We start from the raw sequence: 12,122 nt of genomic DNA, 5'->3' as shown, positions 1-12,122 counted from the left end.
TTCCACTTGGGCCACCCGAGGCCCCCAGACAAGATAAACCGTCTTCGCCCAGGGCACAGGGGCCCACAATGGCTGTCGCACCCACCCGCCACTCCCCACAGCTTAAAGCTAGGGAAGCCGCCATTTGGGATTCACGGGACCCAAAGGCTTCCACCAAGGGCTCTCTGGGTTTCAGCCCCGTTCCCACAAGCCACAAAACGTGGCTGTCCTAGCCAGGCTTAAGACCTAAGGACCTCTCGGGGATCTGCAATGCCCCCCTCCACCTGACTCGCAAACTGCAGAAACTCAGCCTGACACGTTTGGGACTAAATCAAGACCAAAACTGTAAGGTTTGCAGGCTTCTCAACAGCCAGCTCTGACCTGCTGGGCGACCTCAAACCACAAGCTGGTGGGTCTCGGTTCCTGGTGGGCCCGGCGTGGTGCAGACGCGTCCGCGGATCACAACACGGTGAAAGCCGCAGGGGACAACGGTGCTCCCTCGGGATCCGGCCGTTTTGCCCGCTGCGGTTTCAGCGCTCCGAGATCCACGCGTGAGAAATAAATCCACACGGCAGGCTGTTTTTACAAGCCATTTCCGCCAGCGAGACAGAACGAACCCGCACAAGTTTCCCCATCCCCTTCAAACAAGTCTTCCACGCGTACAGAAATAAAAATGGACAACTGCAAGCATTGGGAGGGGGGGGTTCAGTCCAACTTTGGAGGTGCAGTCCAACTGTTCTTGCTGCGGGCTCCAAAAAAATAAAAAATATTTTTCATCTGAGGGGCTTGCAAGAAAACAGAGAAGTCCTTCAAAAAAAAAGTGTTTATGCAGTAACCGCAGTGGGAAATTGTCTTCATCTCTGAATCTTCAGTGCCAGGGGTGGGGCTGTAGTCCAGGAGAGGGAGCACTGCTGGCTGGGTTTTGTTCTGAGATTGTTTTAAAAAAACCCACAAATTCAAAAGCAGCAGCTCTTACAGCTACAGCAGTCTTTTTACTGCTCCCCTGCCCGATCCCAAATTTTATGGCGTGTCTCCCCAAGCGCATAAACGCCGCTCCAGGGCCAGCTTGAACAATGCAGCCCCCTCCTCGGCACCCCCACGGGGAACAGCTGTCCGATCATCCCCCCGGCCCGTCCATCAGTCCCCGTCGGAGAAGGCCAAGTCTTCCACCGCGTCCCCTCCTCCTCGTGCCAGCTGCTGCAGCTCTGCCCGAGACGGCGGTTTTCGGCCCCGGCCTCCAGGCACGGCCCTTTTGCCCCCTGGGGAGGGAAGAGGAGGCATAAATCCCCTTATCGAGAAGAGGAAGGAACAGAAAAGGCAGCTGGGGGCTATTTAATCACCGCTAATTGATTAGCACATCTGCAGACAGGAAGAGGCTGCGGGACAGAAAAACATCTGCCTGAGTGGTCTAAATCTTAATTTCCCCCATTTTCTTTTGGGCTACATGGCCCTGTAAGGGGGAAAGGAAGCTTCCCAGAGAGACACCCTAGAAATGAGGGGCCAAGGGCTGCCACCCCAACCCTTTGGAGGCAATTAAGAAGAACAGGGATGGGCTGTTCCAACCTAGGGAGGTGAATCTAGATCAGTGTTTCTCAACCTGGGCAGCTTGAAGACGGGTGGACTTCAACTCCCAGAATCCCCCAGCCAGCTTTGCTTGTGGAATTGAAGTCCACCCATCTTCAAGCTGCCCAGGTTGAGAAACACTGATCTAGATGTCCTAGAAGCACCCCCACATCTTGAAATGGGCCGTTCTGAAGGTGGTATCACTTTTTGAGCACACCGTGGGGGCCCCTTGGCGGTTGGGACGCTCACAATCCTCTGGCCCGACTCTGTGTTTTGCATTCTTCTGCTGGAGACCCAACCGGTCAAACCAAGATGGGTGGTTCCCACATCCCCGTCTCCCCAAAAGAGCTGGACCTGAAGTTCTTCTCGTGGTGGCCCAAGTGGGAAAACCTAGAAGGGTGGACCATGTGGGCTGATCGGCCTGCCCACCCCAGGCACAGGGAGTGGACTGAGGATGACTGAGGGGAGAATCCAACGGACTTGGGCATGGCGGATGGACCACCGAATGGAAGATGAAGCACATGGGCACACGTCCCAGGTTGCAGGTTCTGCTGGAGGCCACCGCTGGAGGCCACCTTACTCCTGGTCCTGAAGATGAGACAGGACTGTTCTCCCGACCCAACGTGAACACAGCCATCTCCAGGCTGTGTAGACAGTTTGGACCCTGCCACCACCAGGGACGAGGGCCATGGGGTGATCCCACCCCACAGGAGCTCCACCTGCTCTACCCCAGCATGATTCCAGGCAGGAATGTTTCTCCCACCTTACTCAGAAATGTCGGACACGGAAATTCAGGGCTGCCCATTAACAAAGCAAGGGTTTTGCCCGTGGAGTTTGGGCCAGATTACAGTCCCTCCAGGTTCAGGATTTCGTTCTAAAAAGCTCATTTTTTAGGGCCAACCAGAAAACAAAGCAGGGAAAAGGGAAACCGGAAGGGCCGCCCTGAAAGAGACAGCAGAACGAGGTGCTGAGTGAGGCTGCTGTGGTGCCCCCCGCTTCACTGTTTTGGCAGCCCCAGAGAGAAATCGTTTTGAGATTGACCGCTCTCGCCTCTGCCGCCAGTCTATTCTGGGCAACGGCACGGAGGCTGGCATGCCAAGCCTCTGCCATCTGCTGCCGAGAATTAGGCACCGCGCGGCTTCTCTTCACTGCAGAGCTGGGGGAGAAATGGTGGGGAGGGAGGGGTAGCTGGGCAGGAATTCAAATCCCAGCATCCTTAGCCAAGGCAGGATGATGGGAGTTGCAACCCAACGCTTCTGCAGGGCACTTAGCTCAAAGCAAAGTGCGATGCCACTGTTCCAAGCCTGCAACCATCGAGGGCTGGGCCGCCTTCTCCGGACCAACGGGTTGTGCCTTGCTATAAAACACTAATGAGTGCTTAACTACGGCAATATTTAATTGGAGGAGGAGGAGGGCTGTGAGCTGCTGCTAATTAACAGAAAATTGGTAATTTCCGAGCTATTAACAGCTTATTTTCCATTCATATGCACACAGGCAAGGAAGCAAAGCGATAGCATAAATAGGGAACGCGCCGTGCCGAACAGGCTGAACACAATCTGGGTTATTGAGGGGCAAACACAGGTTCCAAAATTGGGCAGCCTATGACCTTTTCTTGCCCTAACCCCATATTGGGGTATTTTTCCTGCAGCCAAGAGGCTGCCCCACTTCCTTAGCAAAACACCCCCCTCCCCCCCAGACCATCTGGAATTTTAAGTTTCAAGATGAATGTCACCTCTGGGATCCCACATCCCAAACCTCTGGCCCTCTGCACCAGCTCAGGCCCTTGTGCACCTAAGCCAACATTGTCCAATCTCCGTGCAAGATGTCTTTCTACTCCCCAGGACCCCGACCCTTTCTTCAGCTTTCTGAATGCAAGGGCAGGCAGCCTCCGACCACAGACTCATGAAGGGCTGCGACAGGCATCCTCTGTTAATTGCTGTCTGCTTTAGACACCCCCTGCCCAACTTGGACCCTACGCTGGCTGGTTTCCCAGATTACGTGACACCCAAATGTACTTTGGTTTTGCCTCTGCGTAATGCAGGAACACAGCAGTGATTTATACAGCAAACCAGGATGCAACAAATTGTGGCTTAGAACAGCACAGTCCCCCCCTCTCTCAGCTCAATCTATCCCTCAGACATTCAAGAGGACCAAAGCGCAGAAGAGGACGATCATGACTCATTAAATTTCTATGCCACCCAACTTCCAATGACTCGGGGCAGTTCACAAGTAACATTAAAAACAAGACAGGGATGCCAAAGGATTTCAGAATTACTGGGAAGTTTGGCATGTGATGGGGGGGAAGGATGAAAAGTGGTGAATTCCAAATTAGAGCTGGAACCCTGAACCAGCCTTAAGGCCCTTAAAACAGAAGTCAAGCTTCTATACCTCTTGAACGTCCAAACTTCGGCAAGTTCAAGGAAGCTGGACCCACTGAGGAACACTGGACATTAGATTACGTTCTGTTTCCCAATTCCCCAGGTGCAGCATGGCACGCAGAGGCCTTTCTGCCCTCCCAGCTTGGTTCCACCCACCCCATGGATTGATAAATTGAAGAATTTGCATTGAACAAGCATTGAAGAAATGTCCAAATTCCCCTGGGAAGCTCACAAAAAGGGGAAAAGACATCCGTTATGCTTGTTATCCACCCCGATATACCATCTCTGACTGTGGAGGTTCCATGGGAAAACTGCTACTGATGGACCATCCGGACTGGGCCCTGGGGCTGCAGAGCTCCTCCCCTCCTCTAAAGGGGCCTTTGCTGATTAAATGTGCAAATTTTCCTTTATTAATTGGCAGCTTGGTACAGAAGGGAAGCTTTCGAGATGGGACAGCGCCTTCTGTTCCCCCACCAAGGGAGCCCGATCTGCCCCAGAAGCATCACCACCCACCTAGAGAGCTTCCCTCCCAGGAAAACCAATCTTGGTTGGGTTAAAAGCTTCCTCCACCCCCTCAAAAAAAAAAGAGGAGGAAAAAAGCCAACGTCAGCGGCCCATCGAGGGCATCTGGATTGCCTGGTGAGGAACATGGGAACAATGTGCTCGGCTATGGCCTGCCATGCACAGAAGTCACAGCAAGAGGAAAACCCAGCTGGGACTTTGCTTTTGCACAGATGCCTCCCCCACAATCACCTCAGGACTAGGGAGACAGCAACACAACCAGAAATTGATAACAACGCCCCAACTAGTCTTTCAAAAGTCTTCAGGAAAGGCTTGTGGAGTTGGCTGCAGTGATTTAAAATAGCCATCCATCCATCCATCCATCTATTCATTCATCCCTCCACCTACCTACCTACCTACCGAAAGAGCACTGGGAAAATTTCAAGGAAGAGCAAACTCCATCTGCTTGAATTGAAGCATTGAAGAAATGTCCAAATTCCCCTGGGAAGCTCACAAAAAGGGGAAGAGACATCCTTTTTGCTTGTTATCCACCCTGATATACCATCTCTGACTGTGGAGGTTCCACGGGACAACCGCTACTGATGGACCATCCGGACTGGGCCCTGGGGCTGCAGAGCTCCTCCCCTCCTCTAAAGAGGCCTTTGCTGATTAAATGTGCAAATTTTCCTTTATTAATTGGTTCGGCCTGCGTATAATTTGCATTATGGGCCATAGCTGGAAAGCACCAAGCTGGAAGAAATGTGTCCTACTCTGTGTGAGGAGAATGTATGCATTTATCAAACCACAGGAATAATTAAGGGTCTGCAACAGATTCTAAAATTTGAAACTTTCTATTTTGGGTACGAAATGCCCCATTTCAACAGTGTCTTTCCTTCATCATTTGGAGTCTGAGTTTCCCAGACTTGAGAGAGAGTTGTTTTAATTTCAGCACGCTCCTGAAAGAAGGTTTTGCCCTCAAAAGGGTGTGTGTTGATTTAAATCATTTTCAGTTTCAAATACTTTCCCTAGTAATCAACTGCGATGGTTGTTTATCCAAGGACCTGGTTCTTGGCTATGGGATATGGTATTTTCTCAAGTGCTATGCATTTTAATTCTTATATTACTGCCACTGTTTTTACTTTAGCTTTGTTCGCCACCCAGAGACTCTTGCTGAGATGGGCAGCCATGCAAACTGAAGGAAATTTTTAAAAAGTTGTTTTTACCAATCTGCCGAATACTGGAGCCCTGCCTGCAGTGCGGTGGTTGTAACTAACTGCCCCAATCAATCCATCAAATTTATTACCCCACTGAACAGCGATTCCAAATGGTCCCTCTGCACGTTACAATAAATTTGCCAGGCTGCTCAGCCTGATAAGAGTCAGTTAAAAAAGAGATCAAAGATGCATTTTCAGAGGAAGTTAGAAATGGAGCTCTTCCAAAAAGCAGCTGATGGGTTTTTTTAATATAATTTTTATTAAAGATTTTTTAAAAAGGAAAATAAAAACTAATATGGTGTAAGAGAAGAAAAGAAAAAGGAATCAAAGAGAAAGCTAAAAGTGCAGGAAAGGAAAGGATGTCTCTCGGCTGCTATTTGTATTTAATGTTTTTTCTGTATTGTGTCTGTTTTAATTGGTTTTATGATTGTTCCCCGCCCAGAGTCACTGGTTTGAGGTGGGCGGATAAACAGAAGGAAGGAAGGAAAAATAAGAAAGAAAGAAATACGAAGAAGTAGCTTCCAAGCTTCTTTACTGCAGTCGTAAGTACAATTATAAATTTACCTCTTGCTCTATGGTTACAACTTAACTCTCTTCTGAGATAATCTATCCTGTCTAATCATCCAAACCATAAATCATAAGTTCGATGGCTGGTTGATTTTTGAGCCTACTTGTGTTTCTAAAGGTTGTTACTTAATTCAGTTATTTTTTTTTCTTAACTGGGCTCTTACCATGAACATTTCATCATTTATTTACCGTGGATGTAAATGATAACATTAACTGAGCATGATTTGTATACTCTAGTGTTAACCACAGGGAGCCCAGCCGACTGAATAAATGAACGAATAAAATCACAGCACAGCTATCCACTCAAAAGATCTCACGCCCAGTTCTTCGGCCCGCTTTGTAAATTTGTGCTTTTAAAGTGAGCTTTTCCTTTGGGCTTAAGAGTGATGGTAAAAGCGCTGCAGCCTTGCAAGGCCCATCTGCACACCCCTGGGCTGACTTTTAAAGAGAAAGTCTTCCTGGGAAGAAACTGCTTTGCAATGGAAGGGACGGGTGGGGGACAGGCCAAAAGATTCCCCCCACTTTTAACTTCTTTTAAACTCTAGCCTGAAGCCAGGAAGTGTGGGGCAGGTGAGGAAAGGGCAACGCACTTTGTGAACCTTCCTTGCAGCAAGCACTTCCTACCTTTGATGGAAAAGACACCGGAGCTTTCTTCTTCCAAACTGCTCTCCATCTCAAAGAGGTCCTCAAATTCCCTCTTGTCATCTTTCTTTTCGCCCGGCTTCTTCCGTTTGATTTCAGGGAAGTTTAGATCTTCCAGCTGGAGACGAGCAACAAGGGAAAGAAAGAAAAAGGGAAAAGAAAGGAAACAGCTGTTAAAAAAATAAGCCCAGCTAAACATCCTTCCTGTCTCATCAATGGTCACTGCCGGCCTCCTCTTCAGGGGTGGTCCGGGACTAGCCAGACAGAGCTGGAAGCCCCCCGAGTCTGGTGGTAGGAAAGTCCAGGCAGGGCTGAGCCAGGGCAAGGGGCGACGGGAACAGCATTACTGCGCCTGGAAGCACCACCTTCGCAGCACAGCAGCGTGAAAACTTTCTGGCAGGTTTAAAGAGGGGGGGGGGGAAGAAAAATACTTTCCTCTGTGCGCCCCACACCCATCATTTAGCCAAGCAAGGCTAGGTAACACCACCATGGGGCAAAAATGCACCATCCTGCAATGCCACTACTCTGCAGAAAGACATCAGATGTGGCCCTCACTTAAGATTTCTTCTGATTTTAAGGTAAGTTTCTAGTCCTCGGCGTGCCTGGAAGCACGCACAATGCCTGCCAAAATTACCGAATGCGCTTATTCACCCCAGTAAGCCATGCAATCTGTTCCAAAACAGAGGCTGTTTTTTGCTTTAGGGCTCTGCCAACTGGGGAAAGGACTCAGGGACACCTGGCAATTTCTTTCTGCCCAAGCCATCTATTTAATTTTAGCTACCCAAACTGCTTTTACCTGAAGGATGGCAGGCAGAGCCAAGTTCTGGGAAGCCGATTGCGTAGGACTGGCTGTGGAGATATTCCAGAGTCAAGTCATAGAGCTATTCAAGGAGGCCGTCCTGGGAAGGGAGAGAAGGGGGGAAAAAAAACAGATGCAAAGAATTTAAAAGAGGGAGAAAAGGGCAAGCAAAAATGTACATCCCGCCTGCACTGTGAAGAATACGCTAAATAATTTTTAGAGAGTCAGACATCACCAGATCCCGTCTGGAGGCCAACTTCCCACCTAAGGAAGGATGCAACTGCAGCATCCATGACCAAAAATTGTTCTTGACTTAATCAACCAATTTAACTCAATTGGTCTTGACTTCGGTCAGTGTTTTTCAAACTTGGCAACCTTAAGAGGTGTGGCCTCCACCTCCCAGAATTCCCCAGCCAGAATTCCCCAGCATGCTGGTTGGGGGCTCCTGGGAGTCAAAGTCCACACCTCTTAAGGTTGCCAAGTTTGAAAAACACCGGCATGAATGTGTCCAGTGAAAGGACCCCACCACTTTGCAAGGCACAACTTGCAACAAAATTTTAGGAATTTCTTCTACCTGTCCGTCAAAATCCACTTTCCTGAAATGTCCAGCTTTGATTTGATCACTGCAGACCCCTTTAGACTTTTAACAGAGGGAACCCACCATGGAAGAGACTTCAGAAATTAAGCAACACAAAGTTTTTCCACCGTGGCTTTCAACCTAAATGTCTACCTGTGATCTCCACTATACAGCACTCACTTTGTGGAGAGAGAAAAAACACAGTTTAACAGCCACCGTAAATAAATCTATGTATCTATCTATCCTGGAAGAAACATTAACAATCTCAGATATGCAGATGATACCACTTTGATGGCTGAAAGTGAAGAGGAACTGAGGAGCCTTATGAGGAAGGTGAAAGAAGAAAGTGCAAAAGCTGGCTTGCAGCTAAACCTCAAAAAAACCAAGATTATGGCAACCAGCTTGATTGATAACTGGCAAATAGAGGGAGAAAATACAGAGGCAGTGAAAGACTTTGTATTTCTAGGTGCGAAGATTACTGCAGGTGCTGACTGCAGTCAGGAAATCAGAAGACGCTTAATCCTTGGGAGAAGAGCAATGACCAATCTCGATAAAATAGTCAAGAGCAGAGACATCACACTGACAACAAAGGTCCACATAGTTAAAGCAATGGTGTTCCCCGTAGTAACATATGGCTGCGAGAGCTGGACCATAAGGAAGGCTGAGCGAAGGAAGATCGATGCTTTTGAACTGTGGTGTTGGAGGAAAATTCTGAGAGTGCCTTGGACTGCAAGAAGATCCAACCAGTCCATCCTCCAGGAAATCAAGCCAGACTGCTCACTGGAGGGAACGATATTCAAGGCCAACCTGAAATACTTTGGCCATGTAATGAGAAGACAGGACACCCTGGAGAAGATGCTGATGCTGGGGAGAGTGGAGGGCAAAAGGAAGAGGGGCCGACCAAGGGCAAGGTGGATGGATGACATTCTAGAGGTGACAGACTCGTCCCTGGGGGAGGTGACGACCGACAGGAAGCTCTGGCGTGGGCTGGTCCACAAAGTCACAAAGAGTCGGGAGCAACTAAACGAATAAACAACAACATCTATCCATCCATCCATCCAAGTCATGGAAACTCACCTTTTCACTGGTATCAAATTGCACCCTGGTTTCTTTTTGCTGTCAACCTTTGAAGGCGGCTTTCTACCCTCATCTTCCCCAAAATTTGGAGCATCTTCCACCGAATCCTCATCGGAATCAAATCCAGAGGTTAAAAACTCATCCACACTCAAGTCATCCAGTTTTTTGCACCTGAAAAGGCAAGGCAAACAGATATAAAGGAGGTTTTTAAAAACAAGACATCTTTTAAGTGGTCTAATTTAGAAAGGCCAGAGTGTTATTACGATAGCCTAGTCTAGCTGCTTCCCCATCTTGCAACACAGGTAGTCCTCATTTAGCGACAACTGGGAATGGCAATCTGGTTGTTAAGCAAAGCAGTCGCTACATGAAACCACAACTGTACTTATGATCTTAGTTCAGCTTTCCTTTGCTTTACAGACCTCCTGTACAGACCTTCATCAGTGCTGTAACTGCAGTCGCTAAACGAGGCAGATGCTAAATGAGGATTACCTGTATGCTGGACCCTCATCTCCAACTTTGCTAGAGAAATTAACGCTGTTTGCACTGCTGCTTTAAGTCCTGTAAATGAGAAAATCTCAGAGGCAACCAGAACAAATCAGAGCTCCCCGAGGAGCTCCAAGTAAATTTCAGGGTTTAACATTATTTAATTCTTGATTTTTGAAGAAAAAGAGAAACGGTTTAAAAAATTATTAAAACCACACAAAAGAAATGAGTAATCACAGATGCCAAAGCATAGTATAAAAAGTAGCAATTAGTGGGGGGGAGAGAAGAGGAGGCTACTAGAATGCTTTTTCCTATTTTTTTTCTTTTTTCTTTTCCCCTTTTGTTTTCCCTTAATTTTTTTAATGACCCAATTTCCACTTCAACCTTCGCTGTAGCGTGAACTTTATTTTATGCATGTGTATGTATTCCTCTCCTTTTTCTTTGCTTTTGCTTTCTTGTTTGTCTTGCTAAATAAAAATAGCTTTTTACAAAGAAAAAATAGATCTTACAAGTCTGAAATATTCAGGAAAGGAACTAAACAATGGGAAAGCGGGTGAGGAAAAAGCGAACCCAGACGGGGAGCAAAAGGGATCCCTCCCTCCTTGGGGCCCCAAAATAAACCATACTAATATATATATATATATATATATTACATAAAAAGTAGTTTTCTGTGGCCATCCATCTCACAACAGCAACTCTGGGAGGCTGATACAACAGGACACTCCAAATATTACGCTAACACCAACAAAAACACACAGTGACAATTCCAGGCTCCGTTTTCAATAGTTTTGCTTTAATGGCATGCCACGCAGAGTCACCTCTGTGAGATGGGCGGCTGTATACATTTGGTAAAATATAATAAATATAAATATAAAATAACATAACAGAGGGCAAAACCCCACCAACAACATCCTGGACTGCTTCGTAATTTCTAAGGAATCATCCACAAGTCATAAACTGTTTGCAGTGACGCATTAGGAGGGGGGCATTGTTACTGGCGCGCTTCTACGGGGTTTTTAATCCCATTTAACCGCCCGGAGTCCCAGCGGGGGCCAAATGAATAGAAATACACGAGGCAAACCCATCAGGGTTTACTCCTCTCAGACGCCCCTTCCGTTCCCGAAACTCGACTCGCCCGAAGCGCCCAGAAGTGCCCAGATCCACAAATTACAGCAGCAGGTTTAAAAACAGCAGCAGCAGCCCCAAGCATTTCCCATTTCTGAATCAGATAACGATTTGGGCCCCCAGAGCTGAACAGGAGGGGGAAAACTACAGGAAGGGCCTTTTCGCCCCGTTCTTCGAGGCGGCCGAGGGAGGCCTCAGGCCCCGCAGCCCCTGCGGAGAAAAGTCACCTTAAAATGCCGAAAACGCCCTGCTGCTTCCCCTCAGCGGCAGCTCCCGCCCGGCCCGCCAGCCCGGGGCTCGCCGTCGTCAAGCAAGGCCCGCCCGGCGGAGCCCCACCCGGGGCCGAGGGCGCCAGGCCCGCAGCTGCCGCTCCGTGCCCCGGTTGCGCCTCCCGCGCCGGCGGGGAGGCGGCGGGCGAGCCTCGGGAAGCGGCTCCGGGCAGCCCCCGGGGGGCTCTTCGGGGGGCTCGCGAGGCCCTTTCGCGCCCCCTCCCCCCCCCGGGCTCTTCCCCGCCAAGGGGGGCTCAGACGAGGCCTGCGCCTGCGCGACAGGCAGAAGACCCGCCACGCCCCGCCCTGTAGAAAGGCGGCCCGGCCCCCGCCCGGCCCCCTCCCCGCCCGGCCCGGCCCGGCCCCGCCCGTCCAGCCCAGAAAGGCTAACGGGGCTTGACTGGTCACTCGGCCGGCCGGCCGACGGGCACTCTCCGCCGCGTCGCCCGCCAGGCTCCTGGCCCGGCGCGTTCCGTGCCACGCCCACCGGAACACGCCGCGCGTCCCCGCGTTACGGGGCTCGCTCACACGGGCGCGCCGCACACGCGTCGGGCGGGGGCCTCGCCTTCCCTCCCGGGCGGGACGCAACGCCACGCGACGCAGCCCCTTCCTCGCTTTGCGACCGGGCGCGCGCAGACCCCGCGGCCCCCCGCAGCACTTACGGGGCTCCCCCGCCGGCCCCGCGGGCACCCGCGTTAGAGACAAAGATGAATGGAAAGTCTGCCCTCCGGTGGCTAATTTCAGTACTGCAGCATTCATATAGATGAGTGTGTGCGGAAGCTGCAGTACCCGAATTTACCACCGGAGGACAAACTTTCATGTTTCCCTTCCAGGCTGCAGCTTCTAAATTCTCCACTAGAGGGCAGTTTTTCTGATTGACATACAAGTGTCTGTGTATAAAGCCTGTGTACAAAGGTGGTGAATTTTGGAACTGCAGCCTCCAAAAGA

General features: G+C 49.8%; 2 long non-coding RNA genes across 2 annotated transcripts; both read right to left on the bottom strand.

Moving 5' to 3' along the window:
• Positions 1-776: 776 nt before the first annotated feature.
• LOC134507104 (uncharacterized) lies at positions 777-7,739 on the bottom strand. The gene is made up of 3 exons (XR_010068871.1): positions 7,641-7,739; positions 6,827-6,962; positions 777-1,238 (listed from the first exon to the last, which is right to left on the bottom strand). It is a non-coding gene; the product is annotated as an uncharacterized LOC134507104 (long non-coding RNA).
• A 1,557-nt stretch (positions 7,740-9,296) lies between these two features.
• LOC134507074 (uncharacterized) lies at positions 9,297-11,866 on the bottom strand. Its single transcript, XR_010068865.1, has 2 exons — positions 11,837-11,866; positions 9,297-9,468 (listed from the first exon to the last, which is right to left on the bottom strand). It is a non-coding gene; the product is annotated as an uncharacterized LOC134507074 (long non-coding RNA).
• Between the last annotated feature and the right edge of the window lie 256 nt (positions 11,867-12,122).

Source organism: Candoia aspera, chromosome 18 (assembly GCF_035149785.1).
Source record: "Candoia aspera isolate rCanAsp1 chromosome 18, rCanAsp1.hap2, whole genome shotgun sequence".
Classification (NCBI taxonomy): Eukaryota; Metazoa; Chordata; class Lepidosauria; order Squamata; family Boidae; genus Candoia; species Candoia aspera.
This window is presented reverse-complemented; position numbering and strand designations above follow the sequence as displayed.